This window comes from Poecilia reticulata, linkage group LG21 (genome assembly GCF_000633615.1).
Source record: "Poecilia reticulata strain Guanapo linkage group LG21, Guppy_female_1.0+MT, whole genome shotgun sequence".
NCBI lineage: Eukaryota > Metazoa > Chordata > Actinopteri > Cyprinodontiformes > Poeciliidae > Poecilia > Poecilia reticulata.
The window spans coordinates 19,414,283-19,436,067 of NC_024351.1; the positions used below are offsets into that span (position 1 = coordinate 19,414,283).

Below are 21,785 nucleotides of genomic sequence, written 5' to 3' on the forward strand. Positions count from 1 at the left end.
ACTCCAGGGGACGCTCGCTGCGATGAATTGTCTCTGAAAAGCGAGTTCAAACTCTTCCCAGTTGGATTTCAGTGCTGTCGAAGATGAATGGAAAGAATGTCTGTCTGGGATGTAGGAAAAACTTGTGCAAAGGAGTAAAGCGGAATTAAATGCACAAAGGGTTTAGCCCCTTTAAAAATGAAATTAGGTCATGTCTTCACTAACAGTTAAAAGAGAAAAGTTAATGGCATTTTCTCACGGATCTTATTTCATGTTTCGTTCAATTAATCAAAAATAATCTCAGGTGACTTTTACAAGAGGAGAAAGCCATCAATTTCCTTAGAGCCAACCTTTCCTGGCTTCACTTTTTCTTTCCGTGGCCTGCAGCACTCCGGCTGCTTTATTGACTGTACCTCTGCTTCCCATCAATGTCACATTCCATATTTTATGCTGTCCACCCACTTTCCAGCTACTGTTTTGTTAAAAGAGACATGCAGGGTGCGCTGTTCAAATACAGGGCTGTGAGGAAGAATTTAACCCCCTAAACTTTCAGATCATCGGGTCAACAAAAGCAGATTTTCACAAATTAATTCAATGACCAATTTTTGGAGGTTCAGCTTTGACGAGCAACATTGACTTCTGCAGAATCAAGACATCACCTGCAGAAAATAGAGCCTGTCTGACAACATGAAGCAGACTAAAAGATCTTAAGGAGCAACACATCATGCCTCGATCTAAAATTGATTCAGGAACAGATAAGAAACAAAGTTGCTGACATCCGTCGATCTGGAAAGGGCTAAACCGCCCCTTCTAAGGCTTTGGGACTCTAGCAAACACACAGTGAGAACCATTGAAATGAAGAAAACTAAGAAACGGTGTAGAACCTTGCCGGTAGACAACCTTCCAAAACTTCTCCAAGATCAAATCAACATTTACTCCAGATCAGGCACACTTTGGTTCTGCTGCAGGAGGATGTTTGGAAACACACCAGCAGGTTCCTTTGCTAAAGCAAAATGAGTGGTCAAGTTAAAACTCCTATAGAGACACTGCGGCATAAACTAGAATGGTCATTAATGCTCAAAAATCTTCCAATGTTGCTGAATTAAAACAATTCTGCAAAGAAGAGTGGGTCAAAATGTCTGCATAGTGATCTAAAACACTGCTGGTTTTTGTCCAAGACTGTGGCGCAACAAGGTCTTAGGTTCAAGGAGCAATTATTTTTTTGAATATAGGACCACGTTGGTTTGGCGCTTAGTTTTATTGTTTTACTTCATCCATTAGAATTAATCTGAAGGGTTTTTCTTTCATATACTTGAAAAATTCAAGGGTCTCTTAGTGAATTCACATTGTTAATGAAGGAGATGACTATTTTTGTTTGTTTGGTCAAGATTTAAATGGGTTTGACAGCAAGCCTGCATGTTTGAAGCAAAAGTGTTGCCTGATGGATTGCATACAAAGAATTCCCTTGGCTGTGGATGTATGCTGCTGTTGTGAGTTTGTCTTTCAGAGTCTTCCTCTGCGTCCTTTGGTGAAGACAACTTTGGCTCAGTAGGCCTTGCCAAGCTTAAACAAAAGGTCAACGACAAAAACCCGTCTTTTCATTGATACACAACGCCGTGGCTTCAATCTTCACTCTCACACAGGGTTGGTTCATTTCACAAAAATAAAAAAATAAACGGGCTTCTTTTTCACACAACTCCGTGTTTGTCGTACTTTCCAATCGGCAGATCTTGAGGATGGCAGCGGGCAGCGCGCGTCCTCCCGAGAAGGAGGGTGAGCCTGAATGCTGCTGACAGCGGCGGACGAGACAAGAACGAGCGAGGGAGAGCAAAATGGAGAGGATGGTTAGATCGCAGGGTCATTAGCAGCAATTCAAAGTCACCCCTGCTTTCAGTGCATGCTGTTTGACAGGTCCTGCCAGCAGAATTAGGGGTGAGGGATGATGTTGCTCAGATTAGACGCATAACTGAGGCCTTGATGCATGGTTATGCTCTCATATATGCACAAAGAAATACATCACGAAGTAATATGATAACCACAGTGGTAAGATGTTGCCGCTTATTAACTGGATAGCCCCAAGACCTTTTATTTTAAAACCAACCAATCTGATACGAGTCCACCTGATACAAACACCGCAGGCTCCCCTCTGTCTCCCCCGATGAGCGAATTGAATTCCCAAATTACCAGGCTTAAGATAACATACCTGGATAAATTGCCGTGCTTTATAAGTCTCAAATCTCTTTGTAGATATTCATCAAAGGCTGTTTCGCTCCTGATGTGGAGAACTCAAGAGACGGAGGGGGTGTGGGGGACGGGAGGACAACACACAACGTGGCTCACATTAAGGCCTCTGATCTTTTATCTGAAGTCCCCTGATTTCCACTTACATTCCTCTAGCCACGCCAATGTGTTGGAGAAGGAGACGGGGCTGGCATCATTTCCGCAAGTGCAAAAATATCCAACGATGCACCTCTTGTCAAGTGGAGATTTTTCGAGTAATTCAAGGAGAATCTTGTGCTTTTTATTGCCCCCTCCACTTCTTTCAGCCTTGAGCCTCATGCAACAGGTCTGTATCCTTGGAGCTTTCTGAAACCACTTCAAGAAGTCACTTCATCCCTTCATGGTTTACGCTTTCATTCACCTTCTTTCACTCGTCCGTGGCATTAACTCACTCCCACTTTTTTTTGGAAAGTCTTTCAAACATCTACCAATTCTATAATTTATCTCAAACAGCTACCAGAAAAGCTTGGTAGCTTGACAGATCTGGTGTTACGTAGATCTGTAACACCAAAGGTTTACAGCAGAATTTTGACAGCAGGGAAATGATTTTGGTTTTGTAGACAAAGTACACTTGGCAAACACATTGGCCACTTCAAATTTGGAGATCCAGTTTGTCTTGATTCATTCTTTGGGTTCCTGTTAGCAGGAGTTGTTTCACTCTGGGTGCGTGTTTATCTAATTCTGCCGAGGCCACATAATAAGCTTTGTCTGAAAATAAACTGCTTTTCAGCAACTCCTATCATCTTAAAGGATGTGGTGAACAAATTTAATTCTTCAGCAACGCCACCACGATCAGGATGGATCGGAAGGTTTTAATAATTACTCTTTATTTTCCTGACTGCTTGGAGAACATTTTGGATACCAGGACAGTAAACAATTTTAGATCAAATCTGGTTAAATAAGCATCACTGTCACACTTTTTTATAAAGCAAAAGGAATGTTTTAATAAATAAATTGGAGAGACTTCAAGGAATCAGTATTCTGAGGTGAATGAATCATTAGCGCTGACAGAACGTCTGCATAGAGTCGAGTGTGGTAAAGTAATCTTGATATCAGGTCAATGTTCCAACATGAGAGGCACACACAATTGTTTTATTCAGTATTGTTTTCCAGACTAGTCAACCTTTAGGAAAAAGGAAATCTTGTAAGAGCTAAATTGGAGGAAATTCCCCTTAATCATCAGTCAAATAGCAAAAAAAAAAAAAAAAAAGATGGATAGCCAGCAGACGCCAGTCCACAGGTATAATGTACTATTAGTGACATTTGATCAGCTCATGAAAATAACTCCCTGTAAGGTTTGTTTTATTTTAGTTTCACCAATGTTTGCAGGCGAGTCAAAAAGTTAATTTCTGTCGGTGCTCCTGGGAATTACTGCAGCATGTAGTAAAAGGTGTTGGCTTGACAGGCAAATAAAAACAAGGCTCTCCGGTGTTTAACTCACTAAAACTGTGAAATGATATCCAAAGCTGCAGCTCTCCAGTGGAACCTGCACTAATTAAATAGCTTTAGATTTGCTCGAAAGCATTTAAGTAAGAAAATAACCCCTTTGAACGCGGCACAACAAAAAGAATTTGGTGGAAGAGCTGGACGACGGCCAAGCTGCAAAACCTAATACAACTTCACACAGCAGTGGATCTACTAAAGCTATAAAGAGACAGAACAATCCCAAGAAACAACCAATAAATCTTGAGCTCACCTTTTTTTTGGTCTTTCAAAAGACTCTAAGAGTCTCGTATGTTCAGCATTCCGACAGAAATTCATCTTGGAGGAGTCGTAGGAAATAAATTGATGATATAATTTTCTTAAAGTATTCAGGATATTTTTTAGCCAGTCCAATCCCACGTAATACAATGAACAGGACGTCAACAGCTGCATTTCATAACCATTACTGCTACATTATCTACATTAGCATTGTTCTGTGTCCCTTCTGACTCACTCTGCTGTACCTCGGCCTGTCACGATGACAAATTTTGCCGGACGATAAGTTGTCCACAGAAGTTATTGCGATAAATGATAATGTTGTTTGAGAGCACTTTCAAATAATGTAATGGTAATGGCATAAAAATAATCCAAGATCAATAAACTGTAAATTCTAGTGAGAATTTAACACTGGAACTGGAAGACATTTTAAATATACAAAATAAACAGAAAAAAAAATTTCAATGAATAATAAAGTCACTCTAAGCAAATCAGTCCTTACAAACAAAGACTAGCTGAGATGAAAGCACCAGATTGAGGACGTCTGTAATCCAATTTTTGGTGTAAAGAGAGCAAAAAAGAGAAAAACAATAAATAATTCACATGGAAATCACCGAGTTTGTTTATTAATTGATTTACCTGTACCATTTTTCACCATTTTTCACTTTTCATGACACTGTGAAATATTTTCCCCATATTTTCTTCAGGACAACCTTTTGTTACTAAAGACTTAAACACATTCAGCCGCAGTGAACTTATGTTAGCCGAAATGCTAAGCTTACAGCTTTACTTGTATACGAATCATCAGTAATTTACCTTCCAACATCATTTACCATGGTTCCACGTAGAACTAAAATGAGAGGAAATGATCTCCGGCTTTGTAAGCCGGATTTGTGCTTGGATTTGAACGTTGAAAAATGGAATGACTAGACTTTCAGCTGCTTTCTTTACCTGCACAGAGAGCTGTCTTGGGAGCCCAGAGTGCCCAGGAAGTTAAGTAACTCAGACAAATAGAAAGCTGCAGCAACCAAAACAGTCTTTTATATGTGCATATCATCTTTAGGAGAGTACATTATATTATTTCACATAACAGAAATTTGTGTGCATGGTCAACAATAAAATTTTGCAAGCCAAGCGCACAGAAGTTTATTGATATTTTAAAACTTGCATGTTGTGGCTGACATGATCACAGACAGTACACCAACCAAGCAGGCATTCTGGGAAGTGAAGTAGAACTTTTAACTAAAAGTGTAAAGGGAAGATAAAAGACTACAGATGCGACAAGGAAAGTAAACAACAACTCCATGTTCGCAAAAAGGAGAGAGGAGATGCTGGACATCCCAAACTGATGATTTACAACCACAACGTAGGAGCAGCTAAGGGTGGAATTTTCCTCAGAGGTAGGGCGTTCCACTTTTATACTGAATGCTGGGTGAAACTTGAGCACGCACACACACACGCGCACACACACGAGCTCACATTCCTAGATGCACCCACACATGAACAGAAGAACAAAAGGACAAAAACCTGGAAAATTTGCATGCATTTACGCACACATGCTCTTGATCTCTCTTCCTCTAGGTCTTGCACTTTCTTTATATATATATATATATATATATATTATATATATATATTAGCAGCGGTTTCCTGTACCCGCTGCCTGCATCTCATGCTACATTCAGAGCATGAACACCCGGAGTCAGCAAGTCTGGACACAGCTGTTAAATATTCAGCCCCCGCTCCCCTCCACCCCGCCAACCCCATTGCTCTCTTTCTTCTTGGCCTGTCCTCTTCCACCTTAAACTCTCCTTCCTCCCCTCGCGTCCTCAGTCTTCCTCCTCTTCCAGCTCTAGCTCTTCCCCTTCACGCGGTTTTTCCCTGCAGCGCTTCCGCCGCCGCCGCCTCTGCTCTCCGTGCTCCACTTTCATTAAGGGGGCTCTCCTCTGATAGCCCTTCATATAACACTCAATCTTAATAACAATAAGAGCACCCTCTCACTGCAACGAATCACCTCCAGGGGGCCAGCCCTAAAGATCCCCCGCTAAATGATGTCACTTGCCAACCAGAGTTCCTTATTGGCTCGAGCGGCCGCTACGGAGCAAGCCCCGGGGGGAGGGGAGGGGGGCTCGGTAAGGAGCACGCAGGTCATACGGGCCAAGGGCATTGCACTTATGGAGAAGAGCTGAGCAGGTACGCAAGGAAGCGCGCGCACATGCACAACGCCTCGCGCTGGCAAGCTAAAGACGGGGGCTCTGTTTGGTTTTCCAGTCAAAAGAGATGAATAAGACTATTGAACAAAGGGGGAGGGAGGTTTGAATAACAGTATTTTACATGAATGGATCTTCAGGGAAATGACTGCTCCCCGTCGCTCCCTCGACTCGGCTATTTTTGGCTGCAATTTGACAACACGGTTTAGGGTGCGCGCGCGCTTTGAGTGGGGTAGCTGACGACGTGGATGATTGAGTCTCTCACGCCGCGGAGGTGTCTGCGTGCCGTATTATGTTGTAGCGGCTGTCGCGCGCAGATGAAAAGTGACGGCAAGCGTCTCATGAACACGCGCGTTAAAAAAAAAAAAAAATGTGCGTGTGTGTGTACATACTTGCCTGAACCTCAGCAAAATCACAGCTGCTGACAGTTGCCACGCAGCGGTCGTGCCATCGTCTCAGATAACACACAGCCGCATACAAGTGTTAGCTCGGCGAGGGGGGGGGGTGGTAACGCCAGACTTGGCAGGGTCGCAAGGTCGCGAGGGGCGGAAGGGGAGGCGGCGGGGTATTGAGACAAAGTTGCCCAGCAACAAACACATGACACATATCGTTTCCAGCGTGAGCTCCTGTGTGGCCCCTGACCAGATCTGAATGCGGCTGTGATGAATGTGTTGACAGCTGATGATTGTTTTGCACCTGGCGTTCACTGTTGGAGCAGAAACATGTTGAATGTGGCGGCGCTTCTTGACGGGCCGCAGTTAAAGCTCCGTCTTTGGCACTCGGCGGTGAAATCAAAGCACTCAGCCGTAGGAACATTCGCGCTTTTCACTCTGCAGTTGGTGGATGGCGAAAGACAACAGAGATCACGTTCCTCTTTTCAGTCGCATTTTCCCCTCAAAATGTATTATTATTATACATTTGCCCCTGGCAACGTTGTAGAGGAAGTCTGTGGCTTAAGGCTTTCCCATGAATCACAAAAATACTGCAAAAATGCAAACACGGCAACATAAAAGTCACTTTGCAAAAAAAAAATTAAAAAAATAAAAATTGTCTAGCTACAGCAGGTAGCTGGACAGTTTTTTGGAGGTAAATGCAGATATCAAGAGCACAAGTTCAAACAACTATGTGTCCAACTAGTTGGACCGGACAAAGACTGATCATAAACAATTATGCCAGTGTAAGCGTCCGTAATGATGTTACTTTTTCCACAGATTGATAGATTGAGAGGGGGCAACTAAGGAATGAGCACCTGGTCCAAAATCAACAAAACTGTGTTTCTAGGGAGAAGGTTAAGGGTCAAAGGATGTTCAAAATCAGCATGCAATACCAGGTACCAATGTGATTGTACTTTCTTTCTGTGGCTCCTTTTTTACTATTAGTACCACTAGTTTATTGTAAAAAGTGAATTAATTATTTTTAGACCTCCATATTCTTAAATTTCTTAAGTCAAGAGCTAATTGTGGTAACCTGGACACCGCTGGGTATTCTTTATATATTTGAGCTTGTTTGTACATTTTTTGAGCTTGTATAAGTGAAACTCCATAATAATTTCTTTGAGAATTTTGATAATAAAAACCAAGTAAAATTATTAAATGAATTCAAATGTCAAAAAAGTGTTTGGTGTTTTCAGTTTTTTTCTTTTCCAAAGTAACACTTCAAAATAAAAGCATCAAATAGGTGTGTTACGGGTTTCTAGAGAAATTAAATTTAGCTGCAAATTAAAATTGAAAACCTGCTTCGTAAATCAGACCAAAGTGGTAAAAATGTATCTGCACTATGAAAAAACGAAACCATTAGAATCCAAACTTTGTTGTGGTGCATGATGAAGGTTGATGCACAAATGCAGAAAAGGCATGAAATCAATTAGGATTTAGCATCCCACAGGCAGGCTTTGTTTAAGATTTGGACAGTTAGTGGTTAAATTAAAGTAAAATAAAAAAAAATCATTCATATTTTTACAAATATTAACATTTTTGATGAGGCTCAGAACCCCAATAATCTTCAGAGGTTCTCCGTTATTGTCTGGACAATTAAAAACTAATCATATTTTCATGTAACTTAGTTTTTTACTTTATTCATGTCTCCATCAAACAATAAAAAAAAAAATCAGCTCTGGTTCATCAGTCAACTTTTTCCTTGCTCCCTCTCAATTAGAAATATATTAATGAGAAATTTGACTTTACATTTGAGTTTTCCGATTGTATCTTCGTAAAACCTTTCTTGTTAACTTTAGGGGAAAAGTTATTTTTCTTGTTTATAGAGGAAGGGTTCAAATATGCTTGCAAATCTGACTTGACCACAGAGTCACAGTAAAAAGGCCAGACCTGTTAACTAAAGGGTCGTGGTTCTCAAACTAACATAGTGGCACTTTTATTGGTACCATCCCACCAGCCAGTAGAAACTGAAGAACACAACAGCAACCTAAGAAAAAAGTCCTGGTTGTTTACTACCTTTTAGCTCTGAAGTCAGAAACTGATTCCTGGATGAACATCAAATCCAGTAAAACTGGAAGTTAATCAAAAGTTAATCAAAAAAAGCCAAATTAAACCCATCATCACCGCAAAGAGTCACACAACGTCAATGGTCATTTACCGTTTACTCAAATTGTCCTTTTTCTTATTTTCGTCACAAAGAATTAGTGGGACACCTGAGTCTTTGTTTTCCACAATCATCTCTGGGCTCGACTTGTGCTCTGCTGTGGCTACTCAAAGCAAATCTTTTCACACATGTTGGTAACAACAGAGCAACATTTGTTTTTCACCTGTTGAGCAAATGGATTCACAGGCATATGGTCGGTGCAAACATTGACATTAGCTTGAGTGTAGTCTGTAATACAATAGAGAGTATTTGTCTGGGGGCACAGTTTTCCAAAACTCTGTGGTTCCTTCTGTCAAAACCACAGACAAAGTCCAGTCGTCTTCAACTGAGAGTCGAAGAGCAGAAGCACCAAATTTTAATTACACCAGGGGTCACAAACGTTGGAATTGCCGTGCTTCCATTAAAAACAAGATGCATTGAATTAAAATTATGTGAATAAGCTAGTTCACACGATAAGATGTTAAAAAACATGCAGCGCCATCATCCTCATGGCATTTCTTGTCGTCTTCTTCGTCATTTCCCCCAGTAGTAACATCTTGTTGATCACGACTCGTGTAGAGTTTCCACTGCAGCTTTGCGAAATACACCAGTTTTGATACAGGCCAAAAAAAACCACCTCATCCTAGCACCAAATTTTATATTAGGAAAAATAAGTTGTTTTTTTTTCTCAAATTTAACGAGTTTCTGCTAAATTTATTTTAAAAATGTCAAATTGTGCATTTGTAAAGTTAATGGAAACGCAGCTAGAGCATATGGAAGGATAAAATTCACAGTTTCTAGCCCTATTTAGCTTCTTAGATACAAGGTCTTCTTGATGAATGATACAGTGGAATGTCAAAAATCCCTGCAATCGATCATCAGCTTTACACAGCCCTACAAGGCCATTTGCAGATCCCAACACAGCTGGTGCACCAACTGTAGGGACTGCAGCTCATTTTGAAAGTCATGAGTTGAGATAGGATCAGGTCAATACCTCAAGATCCTTTCTGTTACCAGCACAACGTCAAGGAACTCTGGTTTAATTTCAAAGATCTCACAAATACTGCCAACTGTGGCTTGTCTTGGGTGCTACTTTAAACACTCAAAACCCAACATTCCTACAGGTTAAACTCAAACGGGTGGCCGAAGTTTTGACTTGACCGCCCTCCCTTTAGTCGGCGCCGTCACACGTCAGCCGCCTCTGACAACGCCGCGTTTGCTTTCCGCCACAGAACAAAGCAGAGATGGCAGAGGAACTTATCTTTAAAAAGAAACTGCACAGTGTTGGGGAATAATTTGGAAAACTGTCAAAGACAGCGAATCCTATCTCCGAGCATGCCAGTCACAAACGCGCGGGTACACACACGCACACACACACTCAGGAAGCAGAAGCTTATGAGAGCACAGAAAAACACACACAGACACACAGGCGCACGGTCTCATACACAAACAGGGACTTTGGTGTTTACATCATATGGGAAGGTATTTTTTCCCCTCACAGTGCCAGGGAACAGGCCCACGCACGGACACACAGACGCTGACTAAGGCCCTAGGACTCCTTTTGGAGCGAGGGGAGGCCACATGTGAATTCGTATCTTGTGCACATGTATATAATTAATACAGCAGTCGGTAGCCTTTTGATCCGTTTTGATCTAAAAGGCGGGTGCAGCCTCCATGTTCGTGTGGATTTGTGTTGCTTTGTGTTTGTGAAGCACTATTAAACAGCCCTGTTTAGCATTAAGCTGTTGTTTGGTCAGTGGAATGTGCAGCGCTTTGTTTGTGCTTTGGCCTTACGCACAATGAGCTAGTGCTAATCAGTTTATTAGGCTAAATCTGCTGATTTTGCGTCCGTATGAATGCACGTGCGCCATTTGATCTGACCTGCAAGTCACCGCATTGTGCAATTTCCCCCACGGATTTTTGGGGCTGGAAGGAGAGGACAAAAGAAACGCAAAGTGTATTAGAGCGTGTGTGTGGGTGTGTGTTGAGGTCTGTTAAAAGCTCCCAGTCCTCCCATCCAGTGTGAGATGGCAGATGTTCAGAGCTTCAACCACAACAGTTGCGAGACCACAACAGGCAGCCTGTTCTACCCAACACACAAATAGAGACGTCTCGAAAAGCCATTGCCCAAACATTGAGCTAAAACCAGATATAGCTTTTTTTCCCTCTCCTGAACAATAAAAAAAAGAGCCCAATGACTTAAATGACTTCTTTTTCTTCTCCATGACGATGTGTACTTTAGCTAAAATAGGGAACTGCTGCGTACCACATCTGTGGAGACAGCCCCGCATCATCTCTTCTTCCAATTTCATTCACTTCCCACATTTGATTGTTGGCAAGTCCCAGGATGAGGAGGGCAGCAAAGTTCAGGACAGTTGCAGAAGAAGGGCAATAAGGTGATGGAGCTTCAGGCTATGTAGCGCTGGTGAGCCCATTTCAAACAGAAGTCTCAGAAGCCTGCAGTACCACCATGTCAACAAAGGAATCTGTCTAAATTTCCCATGTGTCTACAGCGTCTTGTGAAAACAGTCATACCCTCTTATGGTTTTTTTTGTGACGTTACAGTCACAAAAGTCAATATTTTTCACTGGGATTTTAATTGTGAAGTACAAGAAAAATTATACACGATTTTTAATTATGTTGTCAAAAAATCGAAGTTCGTTCTTCTTTTAAAATGTCTCAAGCTCAGTCAGAGTGGATAAAGAGTATCTTAGATCAGCAACTTTCAAGCCTTCCCGCAGATTCTCACTAAGATTTAAGTCTACTTTTGACTTTGTCATTTTTACATGAATTTGCACTGATCTTAGCCACGTACGTTCTGGATCTTTGTCCTGCTGGAAGGTGAACCTCCGCCCCAGTCTCAAGTCTCCCCTCCAAACGGGATGCCTAATTGAATTCTTTCAACAACGGCCCTCTCCTTGCCACTCTTTCACATGATGAACATGTTTTCTAATGACAGATTCTCCCTAATGGGCTGTGGATCTCTGCAGCTCTCCCAGAGCTTTTTTGGTTGCTTCTGTGATTATTGCTCTTTGTGCCTAAACTTTGAGTCTAGGTGGACAGCCAAGTCTTGGTAGGTCTGTTTTCAGATGATGGGCTGAACAATGCTTTTTAAGACTTTCAAAGAATGAAGTATGGTTTTATTACTTAACCCTGCTTCATAACGAACTTGTCTGCTGTGTTCCGTGGTCTTAAGGATGCCGTTTGTGGCCTAACATTCTCCAGTGCCAACACAGAAGAGGTTGGCAAAGTTTGGTACACCATTTTATGGTTTGGAAGAATTTCTCCACTGCCAGTAGGAATTTCACTAGGCAAGTGGGGATAAACTCGACTGCCTAACGTAGTGTGATACTAGTGCAATGACAAACATGATGCACTAGCATGTCTCGCGTTTTCTGTGCCCCAATAAATGGACTGCGTTGTGCAACGCCACTAGCGCCACCCTAACTGTACCATTGTTCCTCGAACCTACAAATGAAGGGGGCACAGGAATGGAACAGCAAAGGTTGCTTGTATGGAGGAGTTTTATTAGGGAAACGGACAAAATAGCCTACCAACTCATGCCATACTTCACCACTCAGTAGCATAATAAACCTCTAAGACCTTAACAGAACAGCTACATTTACACAGGGATTCCATTGCATACAAATTGCCTTTTTTTTTTTTTTTTTACTATTTAGATCTATTATATCATGGATCATTTCCCTTCCACTTCACAATGGATGCACTACTCTGTTTTGGTCCATCACTTAAAATCCCAAGAAGACACATTTAGAGAATTGTTGGCTGCAAAATGTAAAAGAGTTCAAGATATCATTTCATCAAGCCACCATCTAAACATACAAAAGGTCTAAGCATGAACACAACATCTAACAGTTGGGGAATTATTTCTCTTCCAGGCAAAAGAAAAGAGAGGGAGGATTTGAGCCATTTTTTTTTACCATATAAAAATAATTTCTAAAGGGACTTGTGTTCTCCCCATGCAACTCTGCATGCCAACACACACTCTCACACACTCTCAATGTCTTTGGCTGCATCCAGTCATGACATCACCGCAGCCAGCCAGAGAGAGTCATCGAGAGCCAAGCTGACGTCATCCCATTCACTCAGTGTCAATTACGTAATAAGAGGGGGTCCAACGGCTGCAGGACAGGCCAGCTGCTGCGTGCGTCTCTGTGACTGCGTGAAGGGCAGAGAGACAGAACTGGAGCCTCGTGTGCGAGAGGAGACATGCAATGTGGCGTGCTGATGACATCATGGGTGGATGCGAGGGCGTGGGCGGTGGTGGTAGGGAGGGGGGCGTATAGAGACAAAGCTCTGCAAACAGCAGTTATGCAACTCAAAAAGGACAAGAAAAGGCCTTTTTAGCCCCATCTCTATGCGGATGCCGTGTGTGTGTGTCTTTCATGACTTTCTGCAACACTTTTACTTCAGGCAGAGAACGCATTAAATTCACACAAGCACTCAAGCATATTTAGCTGAAATGCAAACTGAAATCTAAACACACACACACTCGCTCTCACTCTCACTCCCCCCCTCCTTATAAACACAGCTTCCTAAGGACAGGAAATCCTTCCACCCACGTTCCTGAGTTGCGTGGCAACCGGAGCAGCGTCACAGTGTGCATGCCTCCACCACTGAAAACACACAAACAAGCCGACAGAGACCCACATACACACACAAAAGCATACACATCCAAAGTGCAACTCCTTGAACCGCGCGCCTCTGAAAGCGCCAAGAGAGACAGCAGATAAGTGAGCTAACGCAGCGCAGGCAGATACTCGCCGCAGCTGCCCCCTAATTCGTCGGCCGTGGATTTAGACCAAACATGACATCAGTCCTCGCAAAACATAAAGCACTTTTTTCCCCCCCCATTTATAAGCTCTATTTTTGTTCCTGCTGACGTCTTTTTCTGCATGAGGCTGAAACCGTGTGCATGTGTCATTGCGGGCTTACGCTTGTGCACTTGTGTAACACGAAGGATACGACGGAGAGGCGCTATCCGAGTAGCATCCCTTCAACGCAGAACAACAGCCAATTGAAGACAATGGAGGATGCACCGATCCACCTTTTTCACTTCCAATACTTATACCTGAAGTTTAGCATGTGCTGAAACCGATTCGATACATAACAGCAGCTCTGAATTGACTTGCAACATTTTTTTTTTTAAACAAAGACATCAATGTACTGAGCTACAAACTTATTTTACAACTCTGCACTGCTACAGCACACTTAAATACACCAGCATCCTCACAAGCTTTGTCAAACATGTAAAAACAACTTTCATTTGTTCAATCAGAGCAGTTAAGAGCATAACAGTAAAGCTTAAACTAGTCTTACCAACAGGGCCCTAAAAAAAAGTGTTTATTCTTTTGCTGCTCCTGGAGAAACTAAAGCTGAAGATGCTTGCAACTTTGCCAGCAGTCTTATGTACCTGGAGTAGATGACTTTTGTGTAGTACGATAAACCAAGTGATATTACTACACCACATTTTATTGCATCTCTGCAAAATAGTAAAATACAAACTGACAGAACAGCTAAAAGTAGTGGACGAAGCTACACAAACAGCTGAATCACGCCTCTCATAAATTAAACAAATTCCCTGTACAGCTGCCATGATTCATTGATTTAATTGAATCTAATAATAGTTGACTGCAATAAACAGTTCACATCAAGACTTTAGGCTGACACAGCGTTTTGTTTTGGTATTTTAGCTTCTATGTTTTGCATCTCTAAAAAGTTGTAAGCAACAGTTTTAATCAAGGTTGATGTGCAGAGCAGGGACGTCCAAACGTTGGCCCTCGAGACGGATTTACATGGCCCCCCAAGCTTCACTCAAGAATGGTTGAAATTTGACTTGCTGGCACATTGGATATAAGTTTTGTAATTGTCTTAGGGTATCTTTGTCCTCTAACAAACTAAAATTGAAGTTGTTTGGTACAACACTAAATTTTTGACTCCAATTAGCTACTTTCCTGTCCTTTTTCCTCTCCTTTTTTATTTAAAAAGGTAAGACCCTTTTTATGTTTTTGATGTATGCTGGTTGACAAATCCCCTTTAACATGAAATCAACTACATTATTACAGTAAAATATAGCTTTTTTCTTTTACAGAATTATTTTATGTGCTTTTAAATAGAAAAAAATGTTTTAGTTGTGGAGCAAATGTACTTTAAACTGAGAATTGTGGCCAATGTAGCAGGAAGTTTGGACACCGCTGGTTTAGAGCGTCCCATCCCTGCAGTTATAATACTGTGTGCGTGCTTTGTGTGTTTTGTGTGTGTGTCTGCTCCTTTAAGTCAGCAGAGTCTGGCTCCAGTCATCCACCGTCTCCGTCTATGTCAACGTTTCCAAACAAACATGAAGGATGGAGCGTCTGACCCACCCGGGTTCTCAGAGCTATAAAAGGTCAAAGTGATCTGAAGTGTGAAAGTATTTCTGTAGTTAGGAGACTGTAAAGTCTGAATAGTTCAACAGCTGAAGAAATGGACCCAGTGGCTGCTGAAGAACACGACAAAACACACACACAAAAAAACAAAAAACATACCAATATAAACACACACTTCCCACTTAACGTTTTTGCTGAAGCTGCTAAAGGCATTCTGAGGTTGGGCAAGTTGTCCTTGAGCTAATTTGTCCCACTTTTCCTAAAAGAATGACTGTTAAACCGCCTGTGTGTTGTGAATTAGTGCAAATTACCTTTACTTTACCCATTGTAATCACATTTCATTGAGTAGAGAATGTTGATGGAGGGAAAAATCATCATTTATAATAAATGATGAATCTAAGAGTGAGAAAATAGATTGTAGTAACCCCAGTTCCAAGACATGACTGGCTAGTTAAAAAAAAAAGGTTTTGCGTAAGACAGCAACTAACAGACAAACCAACACAAAAGCTATGTTGCCTATTTTGTACTACGCCAATAATGGATGGATACACATAAACAGAACCACCTGGAGAAAAAACAGAGCTGCTGCAAGCTGCATTAATGCATTCTGTTAACAAAACCCTTCAGACTTAACAGGTAGTAAGTAAATTTCAGACTTTTCATACGTCCCACATTTGCCTATGCATGAATAAATTCCTCCCCATGTAAACCAAAATCATGAGGGAAATCCCCCCACGATTCTGAAAGCTGAATTTTAGGCCACAAGGCTTCCTTCCTAACCGCTATATCCTTCCCCTATATTTAGACGCACACCGACCTTTTTACCACCAACTCAATGCGCGGCGATAAAGAAATGTCTGTCTCTCTTTCCCTGGCTGTAACACAATCTTCCTGCTGTGCCTGTGCTCAGGTTGATGTGAACAGCAGCCCAGATAAAGCTGACTTTTTTTTCCCCCTTCAGGTTGGCTTTGGCTGCAGTACTGTGAACCCCGACTCCGTCCTACATGCCTCTGAGGATTCTTGCAGATGAAAAGCATTCCGTTAAACCCTCCTTCCTCTCGGCTCATGCCAAATAGTAGTGGTCACTGCTACCTTTGGAAAGAATTTGCTTTTAGTTCTCAACTTTAACACCTTGATATAAAGTACGGACGACAGAAGATGAACTTTAGCACAATAATTAGCCAGGTACTTGCTAATCTTTTAAAGAGCTAAAAGAAATAAAAAAAAGCTGCGAGCTCCAATGACACCGGCATAAACTGTTCTGTGAGATCCAACGAAACCATATCATAAGCTCTACTTCCCAGTTTATATTTATCTGACCTTCTTCCTCCTGCTCACCTCTTTTGCTTGTTTGTTTGCAGTGTACTGGTCAGGTTTGTACAAACAGGAGGCTTCTTCTCAGCACACGCGCAAAGCAAATACTTGGCGGCGCTGAGGAGAAGCGTGCTGAATTTGACAAGCCGTTTATTGGCTTGGAAAGGCTTCTTGAATGTTGCGTTTACAACCTCCTATTAGGATCCAAGGAGAGCATTTTTAAATGCTCAAAAACTCAGCAACAGCCCGTTAGGCTGTCAGTGTGCAGCGTTAGCGTTCTGATTCACCTAATTAAACGAGCGGAGTTATGTTTTCCAGCCACACAGTGCCATTTTATAGAAGGATCGAGAAACTACGTTACCTTCGGTTGTTATAAAAATGACTTGAAAGAAACTTCACCTTGTTATAACGCCTTTGGAATTGGGCCTATTTCTCATTAAGAAGCTCCGGCTCTTTCTGAAACTCTGCTCTCGGGAAGTCATCACATCACATTTTTACCAGCATTTCACTGATGATCTAAGCAGATGTGCAGTTCCACCAGGTGCTTGCTAATTGCTGCTGGCTAGTCTGAAGGAGCTGAGTGGGCAATTCAAAGGGGAAGGGCTGCTCTGTGAGGTGGAAGTTCGGAAACTGCAGCTCAGAGGAGGAGTTTCATCCTTGAAGGCGGAGCCATGTCCACCCAGACATTTTGCACAGCTGAATGGTTGCAATGGAGATTGAAGGATTTCTCAAACATGCTTGAAAGAATCAAAGCAACACTGCAGGTATGTTTCTGATGAGAGAATAACATAGTAAAATGATGAATGGCTCAAAAAAGTTAATTTTACATAATACTGAACCCTTTAAAATGCAACATTGTATAAAGTTTTGGTTGCAATGTAACAAAATATACTTCTTTTTTTTTTCAATTTTGATAAGGAAAATCCCTTAAGCAATATAAAAATGCTCAATTATTTATGTATTCTAGGTATATAGCAGATTTATGTGACCATAACCCAACCTAAACCAGGTTAAGTCGGTAAAGCTAACCAACAGTCTGTTTACTTCATTAGAAATAACCTATTTTGAGCTCTTTGATTCAGTGGAAATTATATAGTTGTCAGTGGAAGTGACCTACTTTGCTGAGACAGAAGTGCCACACTCTTACTACTGGCATGTGTTGAATCTGTGTGTAGAGAGTCTGGAAAATATGCAGAACTAAATGCAACATCTGAAGGCCAGTGGTCGAATCTGACGTTTCCAAATCAGTCGGATACGTCTTTCCTGCATGTCCACCAAAGATTCACGGCGAGGTTTCTGCATGATGAACATCAGAGTTAACAGAGAGTGTGTCTGTACCATTGCAATGCCAACACACAAGAAAGGTGGAGCAGGCTAGTGAAGCCTTTATGCCAACCCCTTCATATAGAGTTAAGAGAATGAAATGCTCATGCAAAAAAAAAAGTATACAGGAGAAAGAAAAGTGAGGAAAACAATCAAGTGTTTTCTTAATCATGCCGTCTTGATCATATAATTCCTCATTATTGGAAAAAGAGATTCTACCACAATGTAGTGCATTCGGGACAAATTCAGTTAGTCATTGATTGACATTCTGAATATTAAAGCCTACTGTTCGGTCTTTTACATAGAAGTAAAACAAAATCAGACTGGCCAAAGTTGTAGAACCAGGTTTGAAGTTTGTTAGGTAACCCTCCAAACAGCAACCACAACAGAATCATTTTTTGTTTGGGTTTATGTGGGCTAACAAAACAATGTGTGATAAACTATCAACTTCATGAACAAAAAACAAATTCAAAAGTTATCCTCCCTCTTAACAAGACAACAATGGTTGAGGTGGGTAACGAGTCTCTTGGCTTTAAAACGTCCTGGCAATATAGTCGTTGAATTTGACAGTTTTAGTGGCAACTGGAATCCTTTGCTGTTAAGTTGGCTGTAATGTACCAGCCGGGAGCTTTTGTCAACCGTGCACCTGATACAAGGCGATACTTAGAAATATTGGCAATGTTTCCAACATTTCCTTAAAATCATGAATTACCCCAAAGCAATTGGTCACATTGAGGTTGTTAAGACAGATGTAATAAATGAGCATATATGCCAGTGCTGGCTTCATAGAAATATACTAGAATTTTCAGATCACGTTAAAAATAGCTTTTTGTTGATAAAAAATTATTTTAAATCTGTAAAATTGTGTTTTCAAACAACTCCACTGATGCGGTAAAGTCGCCTCCTCTGATGATATAAAATATAAGACTCCTATAAGAAAGGTAAGAAAATGTATTTTGAATGCAGTTATTATTGAAAATTAAAGAGAGTTCAAATTGATATCGGCATGTCAAAACTTCATAAAAATTGGCAGCTAGAAATCTGTCAAAAAGCAGATCAATGCATCTCTAGTACTGAGTTAGGGCCAAATAAAGGCACTTAAAATGATCGCTACTACTGTGAGTATAAATCAATTCAAATGAACTAAATTACTGTTTTTTTCTGGAAGCATACCCAAATAGGCATGTACCTGCTCAGCGCTCCCTACCTGCCTGCTGCTCCGTAAAAATAGGACCGGCTTGTAACAAATGCCGCCTTCCCATGCGAGACGCACAACGCACGTTGTCCTCTTTTCACCGAGTAAATACACTCCATCATCCCCCAACAACTTAAGAGGTCAGGATATTTTTATCAGTTTTGCTGATACGGTAATGTTTAGTGGAACGTTTACCTTTCAGAACTAAATGTACCATGGGTACATGGCTGCACGCTTTCACCTGACATTGCGTTTTAGACTCAACCACCATATGGCCGGCAGCCACAGCTGACCAAATCTCAGCGGTGGGTGATGATTGTGCAGCTCCCAGGCAGGCCCTCAGTAGCACAACAAGAAATATTAAAAAACAAAACAAATTAAAAGAAGAAAAAAAAAAAACACAGCCATTTTGGGACGTTTACGCTGAATAATCCATGAGCCGGAGGTCCGAGGAAACCGTCTCGACTCTCGTATTCAAAACACAGACGATTCAATTCATTCACACATGAATTATGGATCTATTATGGACTGTTTGAGCCGGGGTTCAGGGAATCAGTCAAACAGCTGTACTGAGAGCACTAACCCACTGATCCATCCAAACCAATTATCTGTGTGTAGGGGTGGAGTCTGAGTTCAATATTCAATTTACACGATTCAATTTCACACAAGAGGCTCTCGCTGGAAAACTGCTGGCATCGAACAACCGGAACGGCCGAACAAAATAAAATAAAAAAAATTTAAAATGGAGGTGCCTGTCTGAGAAAGTGATAAAGGATAAAGAAGAAGGGCTAACTGAACATTTCGCCATAGGGGGGCGTCCATTGAGAGACAGGGAAGACGGTGAGCGCAGCCATGGGGGGTCAATATGTGAATGAACGTTTGCCATAGAGGTGAATTATGAATGAGCGACACTCTGAGCACTCCTGGAGAGAGCATCTCTCCTCCCGCCTCCTCTTTTTTCCTCCCTTCCTCTTCTATCCTAAAAATCTCCATCATCCTCTCTTTCCATCCACCTCGTTGTCTGCATTCCAGCTCCTTGTCGTCCAGGCTGTCTGAGTAGATGACCGAACACCCCCTACACACACACCACCACCACCTTTTCTCTTACATATTTACACAGCCTCAGCTGGACGCATGCACGCTCACATGGCGGCAGGAGGATAATATGAGAGCAAACAGCGCTGCACGTGTAAAGGCAGACGCATGCATTAAAGTGAAAAGGCTTTGGGGCATACACACACACACATTTCTCCCAGCTGTTCTCCTGGCTCCAGAGCTTGGGTGTGTGTGTGTGTGTGTAATCCAGTGTGCTGCTGCTCAGCCTGTGCCACGCTCTCTCCTCTGTTGCTGTGCGTCTGATCAGATCTGCCTCCTCTCAACCTGTTTGCCGTATATCACACAGAAACACACAGACAGATACATAGTATCTCACCTCCACACACACACACATTGACTGAAGCTGCTACTACTTATCAAGCCTCTCAGGAAAAAAAAAAAAAAAAAAAAAAGATTTCTCTGTACTGGGGGTTTTTTTTTTCCTGCAAGTGTGCACTGGCTTGTGGGAGAAAAAGTCCACACTTAGATGCAAACACATGGCGAGAGAGAGGAATTTTAAAGGGAGGGTGAAAGTGGACTCTGCTTTACTGTTGCTCAACTTAAAGTAACATACCAGAGAAGTGTGTGACTGCGTGTGTGCGTGTGTGTTGGAATGGGATCAAGCTGTTCCCTAAAAAGTAGCCACTCCTTTTGATCCCTTCACTCCAGTTTACAGTGGTCACTTCCAGCTCACTTTGGCACCCTTTCCCTTCACGCGTGTAAGGGAAAACAACCTCCACAACTAACTCGCACTAATGTAAACCGACGCTGCGCGCACACTCACTCACTCACTCACGCGCACACACACACACACACACACACACACACACACACACACACACAAGGCGAACCCACCACACTTTTCCTTCCAAGTGCGGAGCCATGCAGCACATGTCAGCGACACACACCTTCAGAACAGCTACATACGGCCATGAAAAGCCCAATGGAGTCACCTTAAAATCCTTGCGAGTTCCAGGTGAACCCCTTCCCCACTCTTCTTTCTCCTCTGTCAGACTTCTCCCTCTCTCTCTTTCTTCCTCTCCTCCTTTCCGTCCGAGCTGTCCGTCTGTCAGTCCGTCCTTCTTCTCGCTCTCTCCGTCCGTTTGCCTCCCCCCAATTTTCTCCTCGGTTTGAGGTCACTTCCCAGCGTTTTTCCCGATCCCCTCCATGTTCCGCCCCGCTAGTCGTCTCGAGCACCGAGCGAGCGAGCGCGCGTGCGCGCACACACAAAGCAGACACACGAGAGCCGCTGCCGCGTTCCTCTGGTCTCCCTGTGTTTATCCCTCTGTGCGCTCTCTCCTCTGTCGGAGAGGAGCTCGGCTTGGCTGTATGTGTGTGGACGTGCGTGGATGTGTTCCTGGGCTCTGCCTGCCTGCCTTGCCCCGCCAGCGGCTGAGGACTTCCCCCGGAGGCCGCCCTGGGTCCCAAAGAGTGTCGAGTTCACTGAAAGAATGCCATTGTATACAGAAGCTTTAGCCAAAGATCGTCTATTGTTTGTCCAAAATTGATTTAAACATGATGGGTATGTTAGCTGTGACGATGCGTGCTATATACAGACATCTAATAAAATATTTAATATATTTTGTTCACTGTCTAACATTAAATGAAACAGGACTCTGACGGCGTATTAGGGCCGTATTAGATACGAAAAAAATGAGTAAATTCTCAGAAATTTTCTAGAAAAAACTTGTACATTTTGAGATGAGTCTCACAAAATTTCTTGAAAAACTT

The 21,785-nt window shown here is 42.2% G+C and overlaps 1 protein-coding gene across 1 annotated transcript in view; it reads right to left on the reverse strand.

Moving 5' to 3' along the window:
* The window catches only part of LOC103457812 (forkhead box protein N3), a 76,055-nt gene extending 54,619 nt beyond the window's left edge, over positions 1–21,436 (reverse strand). The window contains exon 1 of the mRNA XM_008398224.2: positions 21,008–21,436. The gene's annotated coding sequence lies outside the window, so the exon portion shown is untranslated. The remainder of the gene's footprint in view (positions 1–21,007) is intronic.
* Positions 21,437–21,785: the final 349 nt, after the last annotated feature.